This window comes from Somniosus microcephalus, chromosome 1, assembly GCF_052327205.1.
Source record: "Somniosus microcephalus isolate GS21.2 chromosome 1, FLI_Smic_1.0, whole genome shotgun sequence".
In the NCBI taxonomy this organism is placed as follows: Eukaryota; Metazoa; Chordata; class Chondrichthyes; order Squaliformes; family Somniosidae; genus Somniosus; species Somniosus microcephalus.
In genome coordinates, this window is record NC_140987.1 from 453,204,703 (window position 1) to 453,219,503 (window position 14,801).

Below are 14,801 nucleotides of genomic sequence, written 5' to 3' on the forward strand. Positions count from 1 at the left end.
TCTCACCATTCACTGCAACTCATTAAGCCACTTCCAAATGTGCACACAAATCTGTCCAAGTGCGGAAAGTGTTGAAAATAAAGATTTTCATGTTTGACAGCACATTAACGGAAACTTTACAGAAACATTGGATAAAACACCCAGGTGGCTACCCTTGTGAATCTACTTGTGTATCATCTTTCTCTTCTGCATGCTTCTACGAGGTGCTACCCCTGTGGCTTCAGCAGAGGTAGAGGCAGCCTGCTCACTTCCCTGCTGCGACTGCTTAGACACTCTTGGTGAACATCCTCTGGGTTTTGGAGCCTGTGATGGCCCCGCCAAAGTCTGCCCCTCCTGCGACTGTGGCAGACTCGGCCATCGCTGTCCGAAGAGGCATCTGGGGCTCTGACTGAGGGGGTGGCAATGGGGGCAAAGTGTGAGCGCTTTGAGAGGAGCCCACAGTTCCATGTCCCCTCTCACCATCATCACTCTCATGGGCCACCCGCACTTTCCTGCTAGTAAGCAGCTGGAGATCACCTTGCTGCACATCAGTGGGGCCCTGAGGACCCACGTCAATGCTGACATCCCTCCTAGAGAGGATGTCTATGAGCCTCTGCCATCTATTCTTGAGAGATAGCATGTGCTCTTGTGAGTGGTGCATTAGCTGCTCCATGTAGGTGGCCATCCTTTTCATGGAAGAGCCTACAGTTGTCATCGCCTGCGACGTGGTGGTGCTCATGTTGGAAATGGATCCTTCTACGAGGTGCTACCCCTATGGTTTCAGCAGAGGTAGAGGCAGCCTGCTCACTTCCCTGCTGTGACTGCTTAGACACTCTTGGCGGACATCATCTTGGTTTTGGAGCCTGTGATGGCCCAGCCAAAGTCTGCCCCTCCTGCGACTGTGCATGCATTTGTTGTCATCTTCCAAAATTCTATTGATTATGGAACTGTTCCTGCAGATTGGAGGGTGGCAAATGTAATTCCACTGTTTAAAAAAGGAGGGAGAGAGAAAACAGGGAACTACAGATCGGTTAGCCTAACATCAGTAGCAGGGAAAATGCTAGAGTCTATTATAAAGGATGTTATAACAGGACACTTAGTAAATATCAACAGGATTAGACAAAGTCAACATGGATTTATGAAAGGGAAATCGTGTTTGACAAACCTACTGGAGTTTTCTGAGGAGGTATCTGGTAGAATAGATAAGGGAGAACCAGTGGATGTGGTGTATTTGGATTTTCAGAAGGCCTTTGATAAAGTCCCACATAAGAGGTTAGTGTGCAAAATTAAAGCACATGGGATTGGGGGTAATGTACTGGCATGGATTGAAAATTGGCTAACAGACAGGAAACAGAAAGTAGGAATAAATGGGTCTTTTTCAGGGTGGCAGGCGGTGGCTAGTGGGTTACCACAGCGGTCAGTGCTTGGGCCCCAGCTGTTCACAATATATATCAATGATTTGGATGAGGGGACCAAATGTAATATTTCCAAGTTTGCTGATGACACAAGACTAGGTGGGATTGTGAGTTGTGAGGAGGATGCAAAGAGGCTTCAAGGTGATTTAGACAAGTTGAGTGAGTGGGCAAATACATGGCAGATGCAGTATAACATGGAGAAATATGAAGTTATTCACGTCGGTAGGAAAAACAGAAAGGCAGAGTATTATTTAAATGGTGATAGATTGGGAAATGTTGATGTACAGAGGGACTTGGGTGTCTTTGTACACCAATCACTAAAAGCAATCATGCAGGTGCAGCAAGCATTTAGTAAGGCAAATGGTATGTTGGCCTTCATTGCAAGCGGATTTGAGTACAGGAGCAAGGATATCTTACTACAGTTATACAAGGCCTTGGTGAGACCACACTTGGAGTATTGTGTGCAGTTTTGGTCTCCTTACCTAAGAAAGGATATACTTGCCATAGAGGAAGTGCAGCGAAGGTTCACCAGACTGGTTCCTGGGGTGGCAGGACTGTCGTATGAGGAGAGATTGGGTCGACTAGGCCTGTATTCACTGGGGTTTAGAAGAATGAGAGGGGATCTCATTGAAACGTATAAAATACTGACAGGGCTAGACAGGCTGGCTGCAGGGAGGATGTTTCCCCTGGCTGGGGGGCCTAGAACGAGGCATCACAGTCTCAGGATAAGGGGTAGGACATTTAGAACTGAGATGAGGAGAAATTTCTTCACTCAGAGGGTGGCGAACCTGTGGAATTCTCTACCACAGAAGGCTGTGAAGGCCAAGTTACTGAATATATTTAAGAAGGAGATAGATAGATTTCTAGACACAAAAGGCATCAAGGGGTATGAGGATATAGACAGGCTAAGTGAGTGGGCAGAGATTTGGCAGATGCAATATAATGTTGGAAAGTGTGAGGTTATGCACTTTGGCAGAAAAAATCAAAGAGCAAGTTATTATCTAAATGGAGAGAAACTGCAAAGTGCTACAGTACAAAGGGATCTGGGGGTCCTGGTGCATGAAACACAAAAAGTTAGTATGCAGGTGCAGCAGGTGATCAGGAAGGCCAATGGAATCTTGGCTTTTATTGCGAGGGGGATGGAGTATAAAAACAGGGAAGTCTTGCTGCAGTTATACAGGGTATTGGTGAGGCCACACCTGGAATACTGCGTGCAGTTTTGGTTTCCATATTTAAGAAAAGATATACTTGCTCTCGAGGCGGTTCAGAGAAGGTTCACTCGGTTGATTCCGGAGATGAGGGGGTTGATGTATGAGGAAAGGTTGAGTAGGTTGGGACTCTACTCATTGGAGTTCAGAAGAATGAGAGGCGATCTTATCGAAACATATAAGATTGTGAGGGGGCTTGATCGGGTGGATGCGGTGAGGGTGTTTCCACTGATGGGTGAGACTAGAACTAGGGGGCATAATCTAAGAATAAGGGGCTGCCCTTGGCTGCCCTTTCAAAACTGAGATGAGGAGAAACTTCTTCACTCAGAGGGTAGTAAATCTATGGAATTTGCTACCCCAGAGCGCTGCGGAAGCTGCAACATTAAATACATTTAAAATGGAGATAGACAGTTTCCTAGCAGATAAGGGAATTAGGGGTTACGGGGAGAGGGCAGGGAAGTGGACGTGAGTCTAGGTTCGGATCAGCCATGATCCTATTGAATGGCGGAGCAGGCCCAAGGGGCCGTATGGCCTACTCCTGCTCCTACTTCTTATGTTCTTATTTTCTTATGAGAGAGCGGGAATATGGAATTGAGATAGAGGATCAGCCATGATCATATTGAATGGCGGAGCAGGCTCGAAGGGCCGAATGGCCTACTCCTGCTCCTATTTTTCTATGTTCTATGTTTCTAAATGGACTCCTCCATTCTCTGCACATTTGCAGACATCGCGCTCGCAAATCCTGTCAGAGCCTCCTGCACTTCTTCCTGTGCCTCCAGGATTGCCCTCTTTCCAGATTGCCCCCGAGGCTCAGTGCCTGCATGCAGCTGAGCAGAGCTGGGAGCATCCTGCGCCCTCCAGTGAGGCGTCTCCACTGCTGTCCCTGTCTCCACCATCTGCACTTGCTCACTTGTGAGCTGTGATATACCAGGTGACAACACTACTCTATCTCGCGTGGGGCCCACCGAGGTGCGAATATCTGCACTGGTGCTGGGTGCGCTTATGCCTGGTGACGGTGCACCCTCAGAGGCTGGAGGCTCCTCTGAGGAGTCATCTTCCTCTTGTTCCTGGACAGTGGGGGTGCTCTTAATGGACCTGTGGGGGAGTAAAGAGATGAGTTAGACATGCCATATGAAGAAGGAGCACAGGTACCAGTATGCACATGATGACCATTCAATGGCTGCTGACATCAGTTCCGATATGAGTGACTGATGTATGCCATGTAGCTGTATTATATCTGTCCCCCCTCTCTTCGTCTCCCACCTCCAGCTGCTCGGTGACTCCAGATATTTCTAAAGCAGCCTCCTCTGCTGTTGTAAACCCTCTTATTGTGGGCTCTCTTTTCCTGCAAGGAGCTAAGGAAGAGAAGATTGAGTGAGAGTGATGGAATGACTGTGGGGAATGGATGGGTTAGATCTTTAGAGGGAGACTATGCTGGAGTGGTATACCAAAGCCAAGTGGCCTCCTTGTGTGTTGTTAGCTGGTATGATTGGACTAGGATGATGGTGAGTGTGAGGGGTGGCTAGTGAGATGGGGACGTGATAATGTAGATAGAGAGAGGGGGATGGGTGGAGGTGCAAGGTATGTTGGTGTGAGTAAGGATGTGCAGGAGTAGGGTAGGGAAGGCAGAGTGATGGGGATGTGATGAGAGACACAGCAGGATGAGGTTGAGTGTGGCTTTGTACTCACGTTTCCTGATCTACTGAGATCATTGAAACATTTGCGGCACTGCACCCAGGTTCTCCTGATCACATCCCTGCTGGTGCCCTCCTCTGCAATCTCAGGATCTTTTTGCCTCCTGGGAGGGTCTCTTTTGCCCATTAAAAGGGAAGAGAACCTCCCTCCGTGCTGTGAATCCCTCCATAAGCATATGGAGAGAGTCATGGGAGAACCTGGGTGCTGCCCTCTGCCTCTGTGCAGTCATTTACAAAGTGTTTTTAGCACTCCAATGCTGCAGTGCACTGGACTGCACGATCCTGGATGAACCTTCAAATGCAATGTGGCCACGGCTCCCTTATATATACCGACAGAAAAGGCGTCATGGATGACGTCAGCAGGTAGGACACTGAGTAGTGTAGAGGAACTTGGAGTGCATATCCACAGATCCCTGAAGGTAGCAGGCCAGGTAGATAAGGTGGTTAAGAAGGCATACGGAATGCTTGCCTTTATTAGCAGTGGCATAGAATACAAGAGCGGGGGGGTTTATGCTTCAACTGTATAAAACACTAGTTAGGTCTCAGCTAGAGTACTGCGTGCAGTTCTGGTCACCACATTACAGGAAAGATGTGATTGCACTAGAGAGGGGACAGAGGAGATTTACAAGGATGTTGCCGGGAGTAGAGAATCTTAGCTATGAGGAAAGACTGGATAGGCTGGGACGATAGCAAAATACTGCAGATGTTGGAAATCCGAAAAAATGCTGGAAAAACTCAGCAAGTCAGGCAACATCCGTGGAAATTTGAGTTGACGTTTCGGGTTGGGTCTGTTTTCCTTGGAACAGAGGAGGCTGAGGGGAGACCTTATTGAGGTGTATAAAGTTATGAGGGGCCTAGATAAAGTGGATATAAAGGACCTATTTCCCTTAGCAGAGGGGTCAAAAACCAGGGGGCACAGATTTAAAGTAATTGGGGGAAGGTTTAGAGGGGATTTGAGGGGAAATTTCTTCACCCAGAGGGCTGTGGGGGTCTGGAACTCACTGCCTGAAAGGGTGGTAGAGGCAGGAACCCTAACCACATTTAAAAAGTACTTGGATGTGCACTTGGGATGCTGTAACCTGCAGGGCTACGGACCAAGAGCTGGGAAGTGGGATTAGGCTGGATAGCTCTTTGTTGGCCGGTGCGGACACGATGGGCCGAAATGGCCTCCTTCCGTGCTGTAACTTTTGATGATTCTACCTGCATCATTTGACTGGGCCGGGAAATGCGCTGGGCAGGCTTGATAGTGGCCATTAGCGCAGTCGTTTTCTGGCGCGGGATGGAAGCAGCAACGCGGTCGCGACCTGCCACGCCGACCGCCCACACCGGACCCGCCCAGGTAAGGAAAATTCCAGCCACAATGTTAGCAATCACTGCTGCTGATTTTAGCGGACCAACGTTTAACCACGCTCCAAAAGATGTAATGTTCCAGTATTTGGAATTAAGCAACTGCGATAAATCATCACAGAAGCCATTTTAACGCAATTTCTACCTGATATCAATAGATCGTTCCAATTGAGCAACTTTGAATGAAAGAGGAATAGACATTAGGTTAAAGTCTCAATTAAAATAGCAAGCAAAGCAATGTTATACAAGCATGTTCATCCCCAACAGGGATTTCATGCCCTGGGATTTCATTGCGTCTTCCAAAATAAATTAGTGGAATTAAAGGTTTATGAAAATTCCATGAATATCACATTTGGATATTGCAAATCAGGTATTAAATATTTGCATAATTACACCTCCAGCTATTTATTCCGGGGGTGGCGGAGAGTGGGTATCTGTCATCTCATCCAGATGTTGTGTGTTAGGGAGCCAGCTGTTGACAAAAAAAAATGCCTCAGGGATTGACTGTACAAAACCTGGTCACTCTCTCCAGAGGTCTTGCTGATGAAAAAATAAATAAAATGCTTGTCAAAAACCGTAAACAATCATTTTCTCGCCGAACCGAGGTCTGACAGTAACTGTTCTCTTTCTGGTTGTTTTTTTGTTGTTGTGCCGCAGTGGGGAGGTCTGCTGCATCTTGGTTTCAAGGGCGGAGAATAAACAGCTGGTATTCCACAGCTCTGCAATATTGGACAAAGCAGAACGTGCTGATGTGCCTCTTCTAGAGATCTTCAGAAAGGAACCAGCAACATCTTCCCTGCTCAAAATCACATGAATCAAAATATTTTGTTCTCTCTGCCTTCACTCGACTTTTTTTTTGCGTGTTGTTTATACATCTTCTTGGCACACCAAACGGTGTCAACACAACGGAATATTTTGTACTTTGCACGATGATGATCCCGGTTGACGACGTTTCTCCAGGGTTTCTAAGGGTCTTCCGTTCAATTGACCTTGGGCAATTGGGAGAAGTCCTGGAGGAAATTCAACCCTCTTTGTCTGGTTATTTTTTTTAGATATTCATTTGGTGCTTTGAGATTGTGAGCTTTTCGCTTTTCAATAACTTTTGTACGTCAAGTTCAAAATATTCTCACTTCACTGTGGATCTTTTGCCTCGCGGCTTGTCTTGGTTGAAGCGTTCCCCTCCCTATGTGTTTTTTGTTAAATGTATTTCTATTTTAAGTCTCTATCTGCAGGCCACACACCCTACTCCATCCAACAGGACCTGGCCAATCTGCCCCCAGGGTGCTGCCAGTGCGGCCTTTCAGTTGGGTGCCTCACACTGCAATGACACGCTGACTCAACAGAATCTTTCTTTGGGTGGGAGGTCAAGGTTTGATGTTTGAAATGAGGAGCATCAATTCCGGCAAGTGGGCTGGATCAAATCCATAGTGAAACTTTCTCTTACTTCCTTACTTACTACACTGTCAGTTGATAGCACACTCGCCTCTGAGTCAGAAGGTTGTGGGTTCAAGTCCCACTCCAGAGACTTGAGCACATAATCTAGGCTGACACTCCCACTGCAGTGCTGAGGGAGTGCTGCACTGTCGGAGGTGCCGTCTTTCGGATGAGACGTTAAACCGAGGCCCCGTCTGCTCTCTCAGGTGGACGTAAACGATCCCATGGCACTACTTCGAAGAAGAGGAGGGGAATTATCCCCGCTGTCCTGGCCAATATTTATCCCTCAATCAACATAACAAAAACAGATTATCGGGTCATTTATCACATTGTAGTTTGTGGAAGCTTGCTGTGCACAGATTGGCTGCTGCGTTTCCCCCATTACAACAGTGACTACACTTCAAAAGTACTCCATTGGCTGTAAAGCGCTTTGAGACATCCGGTGTTCTTGAAAGGCGCTGTAGAAATGCAAGTCTTTCTTTCTTTTTCAACAATATGACTCCATCACAAACTCAGAATTCCCCCATATGTATGGGCAACTCTGCAGCATGAGTGGGCACCCACTGGGAACAGGTTGGCACTACCCAAACTGGTTTCACTCTGCACTCTCCCTGCCAAAACATCACCCCATGAGAATCATAGAATGATACAACACAGAAGGAAGCCATTCGGCCCATCGTGCCTGTGTCAGTTCATCCTGCTCCGCCGCTCTTTCCCCAGAGCCCTCTAAATTCATTCCCTTTAAGTATTTATCCAATTCTCTTTTGAAAGTTACTACAGGAAACTCTTTGGTATCCGGCACCGACGGGACCGGCGTGTTGCCGTTTGATCAAAAATTCTGGATGACGGAGAGGGTTATCTACCGAGGCTATTTTTAACAAAGAAAAATAAAAAAATCAAGAAATGTGCAGTATACAGTAATTGGGTACTCACCTACAGAATGTTGTGTTAAATGGATGGTGGAAGTTGCTTGATTAAGTACAGTACTGCCAGTTGAGGGTAATGCAATGCAATGACTACCAGCAGCGTAGGAGACACACAGTACCCCTGTAAAATGGCGGCTCAGAAGAGACTACCGGCAGCGCGGGAGAGTCAGACTCCTGTTACAGGGAGTATTGAGATGCTCCGACTTCCGACAGTGCCAAGAAGCCGAGTAGTAGCAGTTTAGAGAACTACCCCTACTGACTAACTTGTCCACCGCGGGAGACTCAGACTCGGACTCGGCAACATTGCCGGTTATTGAGGTGTTGTTTTCGGTGTAATGTCCGAGTATCAATAATACACGGACTGCAGGAGAACAATAATAACAGGCATTTACTGAACAGAGGGTAACTTAAGACTGAAGTACAGAAGCCTGCTATGGCTTTATATACAGGGGTGGTCACTGCCGGTACTGCAGTATAGAATCAGTTCTCTTAAAGGTACATACACAACAATTCCTCCCCTTTTAGATAAACAGTACATAACATTCATTTAACAACTAAATAATAACTAATTACAATTACAATTTTCTCTGTACTATATACATCAACTGAAATAATCATTTATAAGTTCAGTCTTTGAGGAGGCTTCCTGATCCTGACTGGATAGCGCCTTTCTCGAGTATCCTGTTCTTGCGGTGGAGTTGATTCTGGCTCATTGTCATTGGTTGGTTCGTCAGCTTCCAATACCACTGCTTCAGAGGTAGACGCAATCTGTACTTCGGGTTTATTACCAGGTGCACATGCTCGTGATATGGGTTTGGCTTGTTCCTGTGACTCTAGAATCTGGTCAGCATGGCGTCTCATGATGCTCTCTCCAACGTCCACTGTGTACATTAGTGGTCCCTGCTGTGTGCATGTCGTTCCTGGCTGCCATTTTTCTGTTCGGCAGTCGCGGGCCAAGACTGGTTGCCCTATCTTGAAGCTCCTGGTTGGCTTCTCATTGATGTGCTGGAATTACTTATCCTCAACATCTCGTCTTATGTTTGGTTTGAGCAAATCCAGGTGACATCTTAGCCTTCGGTTGAAGAACATTATGGCTGGAGCTTGGTTGGTGACTGCATGTGTCGCATTCTGGTAAGCAAACAAGAAATTATCCACCTTGTGTTGTAGTGGTATGTCGTCATTATACATCGCCTTTATTGCCATTTTAAAGGTCTGAACAAACCTCTCAGCCAATCCATTTGTGGCTGGATGATATGGGGCAGATGTGTAATGATTCACCCCATTATACCACAGAAAGCTCCGGAAATCCTCGGACACAAACTGTGGCCCATTGTCGGAGCAAATCTGTTCTGGCAAGCCATCCTGGGGCAGATGGTCCGTAGGACTGCAATAGTTTTTTCCGTGGTTGTGGAGGACATTTTGATGACCTCTGGCCATTTCGAATGGGCGTCCACGGCGATTAGGAACATTGAGTCCATAAATGGACCAGCAAAATCAATGTGTACCCATTGCCATGGAGATGAGGGCCACTCCCATGGATGTATCGGGGCCTGTGGTGGAGCGTTTTGGACCTTTTGGCATCCTGTGCATCTCTTGGTCATATCCTCGATTTCTTTATCAATTCCCGGCCACCACACAAACGCCCTGGCTAGGCTCTTCATTTTCACCCCTCCCAGATGACCGTCATGAAGCTCATTGAGCACTCTATCTCTCAACTTGGGTGGAATTACCACTCGGGATCCATACATCAAGGTCCCCCAGCACACTGACAGCTGTTCTCTCCTTGGCGAGAATGCTGGCAACAGTGAGTCGCCATGTGCTGGCCATCCCTTCACCTTCAAATCATAGGCCTGAGAGAGTGTCGGGTCATTTCGGGTTTCCTTCTCTATACTTGAGTATGCAACAGGTAGACATTCGACTATGGTCGCATGGAATATCACAACAGGGTGCACTGCAGGTGCTTCCTCTACCGTAGGCAACGGTAGGCATGACAGCCCATCAGCGTTTCCATGCTGCTTCGTACCCTTGTACTCTATGTCGTACTGATGTGCCCTGAAAAAAAGTGATCATCTTTGCAGCCGTTGCGCCGTCATCACCAGAACGCCCTTCTTTGGGTTAAAAATGGAGACCAGGGGCTGATGATCAGTCAGTAGGGTGAATTTCTGCCCGTGCAGATAGTGATTGAACTTCTTCACCCCCAAAACCAGGCTGAGGGCCTCCCTGTCAATCTGGGCATAGTTACGCTCGGCTGAGGTTAACGAGCACGACGCAAAGGCTATTGGCCTCTCTCAACCGTCAAGGAATTTGTGTGACAGCACCGCTCCGATGCCATAGGGAGACGCATCACATGCTAACCGAATCAGTAGTGTTGGATTGTAGTGGGCCAATACTTCTTTTGAAGCGATTAGGCATTTACATTTCTGAAAGGCACGCTTACACTCATCACTCCATTTCCATGTTACTCCAGTTTGCAGCAGGGTGTTCAGTGGGTGCAGAATTGTAGATAAATTCGGCAAGAACTTATGGTAGCAGTTCACCAACCCGAGGAATGACCTCAGTTGTGACACATTTTCCGGTGCTGGAGCCTTGACTACAGCCTCAATCTTGTCCGGCGACTTATGCAACCCTTCCTCATCAATCATGTGGCTACAATACGAGATTTGTCTCCTGAAGAACTCGCATTTGGGGCGGTTGGCTCGTAGCCCATATTCCTGTTATCTAGTGAGCACCTGCTCCAGGTTGGCAAGGCGTTCACTGTCATTTTTGCCCGTAACCAGGATGTTGTCCAAATAACACTGGGACCCCGGGATCCCTTGCAGGACTTGTTCCATCGCCCTCTGCCAAATAGCCGGGGCTGATGCTACCCCGAATACCAGTCAATTGTACTGGTAAAGGACTTTGTGAGTGTTTATCGTGAGGTATTTCCGAGATGCTTCTTCCACCTCCATTTGTAGATACGCTTGGGCCAGATCAATCTTTGTAAAGCGTTTCCCTCCAGATAGTGAGGCGAAAATATCTTCTATCCGTGGAAGTGGATATTGTACTGTGTGCAGGACTGGGTTCACAGTTACCTTGAAGTCCCCACAGATGCGAACCTTCTTCGGCTCCCCAGGCGTGCTGCTCAATGATTTCTTCATTACAGGAATGATGGGTGTGGCCCACTCGCTCCAGTCCACCTTGGACAGCACACCCAAACGCTCCAGACTCTCCAGCTCTGCTTCAACGGCTGGGCGGATCGCATAAGGTACCGGTCTGGCCTTAAAAAATTTTGGGTTTGCGTTATCTTCGATTTTTATCATTGCCGTTACTCCTTTTAGAGTCCCAAGTCCTTGTTGAAACACCTCTTTCGCGTCAGTTAGAATTTTTGACAGTCGTCCAGGTGTGACGTCATCATCCTTTTTGTCAGTCACAGTTAGCGCCTGAATGGAATGCCAATCCAATTGTATTTTTTGGATCCATTCACGTCCCAATAATGGTGGTCCTCCATCTTGTAGTATATATAGATACAGTTTCTGTGTTTCCTTGCCGTTGTATTTAACTGGCACACTTATTTTTCCTCTGGGGTAGACTTTTTGCCCCGTGTATGTCTTCAATACAATGGATGTGTCCTTCAATGGTATGTGTGAGAATAGCCGCTCATAGTCTCGCCGATTCATGACAGTTAGGGCTGATCCTGTGTCCAATTCCAGCTTTACTGGGGACCCTGCTATCATGAGGGTGACCCAAATGGTTCGGTGATCCTCCTTTGCGATCACATTGTGTAACTTTAGACAACTTAGTCTCCTGCTCCCAGAGTCCTTATCACTCTCCTGATCTTCCGAACTACTGTCTGTCAATTTCTTTACTTTCTTGTACTTTTCCTTAGTCGTTCTTGTAGTGTTGGTTTTCTTTCCCGACCTGCAGACTCTTGCTATGTGTCCAATTTTCCCACATTGCCTGCATACTTTGTCCTTAAACCAGCAGTCCTTCTGATCATGGGTTGTTCTGCCGCAGCGATAGCACTTTTCTGTTCCATACGCCATTTCGTTAGCGCTGTATTCTTGTGGTTTCTGTTGTATTTCCGCAGCTCCCCGTGCTGCTGCTTCGTAGGACACTGCCACGCTGAAAGCCTGTTCTAGCGTCAGGTCCTTTTCCGAAAGTAGTAGTTTCTGGGTTCCTTCACTCTGGAGCCTGCAGACAAACTTATCCTGTAAGGTGTCTGCCAGTCCTGCTCCAAACTGGCAGTGCTTCGATAACTTGCGTAGTTCCGTAAGATAGTCAGCATTGCTCTCAAAACTTGTGCTGGTTTCTTATATGGAACTTGAATCTTTCTGCTATCAGCAGCGGTGTAGGGTTTAGGTGTTCTTGTAAGATATTAACAATCTCTTCCAAACTTTTCTCCATTTGTTTAGCTGGGGTAATTAAATTCCACAATAGGCCGTACGTTCTCGTGCCCATCAAATTTAATAATACCGACGCCTTCTTTCCATCGGCCACCTCATTTGCCTTGCAGTACACTTCAATTCTTTCCACATACGTGGTCCAGTCTTCTACCTCGTTGTCAAAAGCAGTGATACTGCCACTTTTTGGCATCTTGGGTGATTTAAAATGGTGCCTCACACGCTTTTCCTTCTTCCCCAATGGAATAAAATGGCGCCTCCCGCGCTTTTCCTTCTTCCCCTTGCTGCCACGCTGCTCCTAGCGTTCTGCAGGGTAATGGCGGTGACCCGCGGCTTCGGCACGTCTCACTTTTCCTTCCCCTTGTTTTATTTTCACTATGCTGCCCGGTTCTTGAGCACCGACCGCGCCCTGTGCACTCCACCCTCTCTCTCTTTTCCTCCCGATGACGCTGCACGGCCCCTTTGCAGAGCCGCTCGATCGAGCTCAAGCCAACCACAGTCCGGAAGGGTCAGCACACTACCTGCTACCAGCACGATTTGCTGGAACTCCTTGACTGGGGAGCCAAGCCCAGCTCTCCACAGCCTCTCCTGCAACTCTCCGAACTCCGATGGATCCTTGGGCGGTTGCCCGTGGTCAACGCCCGTTGCTCTGACTTCGACCTCCAAGAAGCTTCTTCTCAGGGAAAGATCCCCGTGAGGTGATGCAGTACTGCAGGTGAGTTCGAACCTGTTCGTCGCCAATGTAATGTCCGAGTATCAATAATACACGGACTGCAGGAGAACAATAATAACAGGTATTTACTGAACAGAGGGTACTCTTTTATTTGGACCCAAAAAAACCCCAATTCGACTGTAAATAAACAAAAGTTCAACTAAAGCTTAACAAATCAAATTAAAATTTGGTTTTCCGTGTTGATGATGCACTCCAGTCCCCGCGGCGCCCACCGGTCGCGGAAATACTCAAGCGCACCGGCGGACACCGCGTGCTCCATCTCCAGGGCCACCCGGGCGCGAACATGGCCGCGGAAGAGATGCAGGCAATCCGGCTGGACGACCCCCTCGACCGCCCGCTGCCTGGACCAATTGATGGCTCTTTTAGCCAGGCCCAGGAGCAGGCCCACAAGGAGGTCCTCCAACCTGTCCGCTCCCCTCCGCACCGGGTGACCGTAGATCAAGAGCGTGGGACTGAAGTGCAACCAAAAATCGAGGAGCAGCCCCTTCAAGTAGTGAAAGAGGGGCTGCAACCTCTCACAATCCATATAAACGTGAAACACGGACTCCTCCAGGCCGCAAAAAATGCAGGCGGCCTGGGAGTCCGTGAACCTACTTAAAACCTTATTGCACGGGACCGCTCCATGCAACACCCTCCAGGCCAAGTCCCCGATGGAACAAGGGAGGACTCCCGCATAGAGAGCCCTCCATTGGGGACCTCCGCTACCGCCGGTCGGCAAAACGCCACGCCAAGGCGTGTCTGGACGGTAGACGAAGATGGCAAAGTGGAGAGTGTGCAGGAGCAGCCCGTACAGGAAACCCCTCCGCGTGGAATGAAAAGGCACGGAGGGTATTTCCTCGAGACGGCTCAAGTTGTGAGGCGCCGGTTCCCGAGGGGAGTTTCGGGGCCGGGCGCCGATGAGGAATTCCGTCCGAACGGGGGTAAGCTCGGACGGGATCGCCCCACGTGCTTGAGCCGCCTCGATACACCTAGTGGAGTCGGGGCCCAGTGCCACTTTTACCGATTCGATGGTTTCGACCGCGCGCTGGACGTTGGCCCAGGACAGGCGCCGCGCCAGCTCCTCCGGCGCCATCCAGCCCGCTCCTCCGCCATCGAGCAGGTCCCCGACTCTGGTCACCTTGCCAGCCACAGCCCTACCCTCCGCCAGCCGCCCGAACCCGTGTTCGTGGAGGTGCGGATTCCTGAGCAGCGGCTCCCGAAGGAGAGCCGCCGCTCCTGACGGGGGAGAGCTCCGCCTGGAAGCGACGTAGTTCCAAACCCATAGTAGTTCCTGGTAGAAGACAGGCAGCTCCCGCAGGCCGGCACGCCTGCTGCCCACTTTCGCAAACAGGAGCTGCGTGTCGTAATTGAGGCCATGCAGCTGGCGGAAGAAAAATGTCGCCAGCGCACACCATCTCGGAGGATTCTCGACGTACAGGTATCTCTGCAGCGTCTGAAGACGGAAAGTCGCAGCCTGGGTGCGAAGGCACACCAGCGCCTGACCGCCCTCCCTAAGCGGGAGACACAGAACCGCGGCAGAGACCCAGTGCTTCCTTTTGTCCCAGAAGAAGTCGATGAGCTTCTTCTGAATCTTGGCGACAAACGCAGGGGGAGGGATCAAAGTGACCAACCGGTACCACAACATGGCGGCCACCAGCTGGTTTATGACCAGCGCTCGACCCCTGTAGGACAACACTCGGAGCAGTC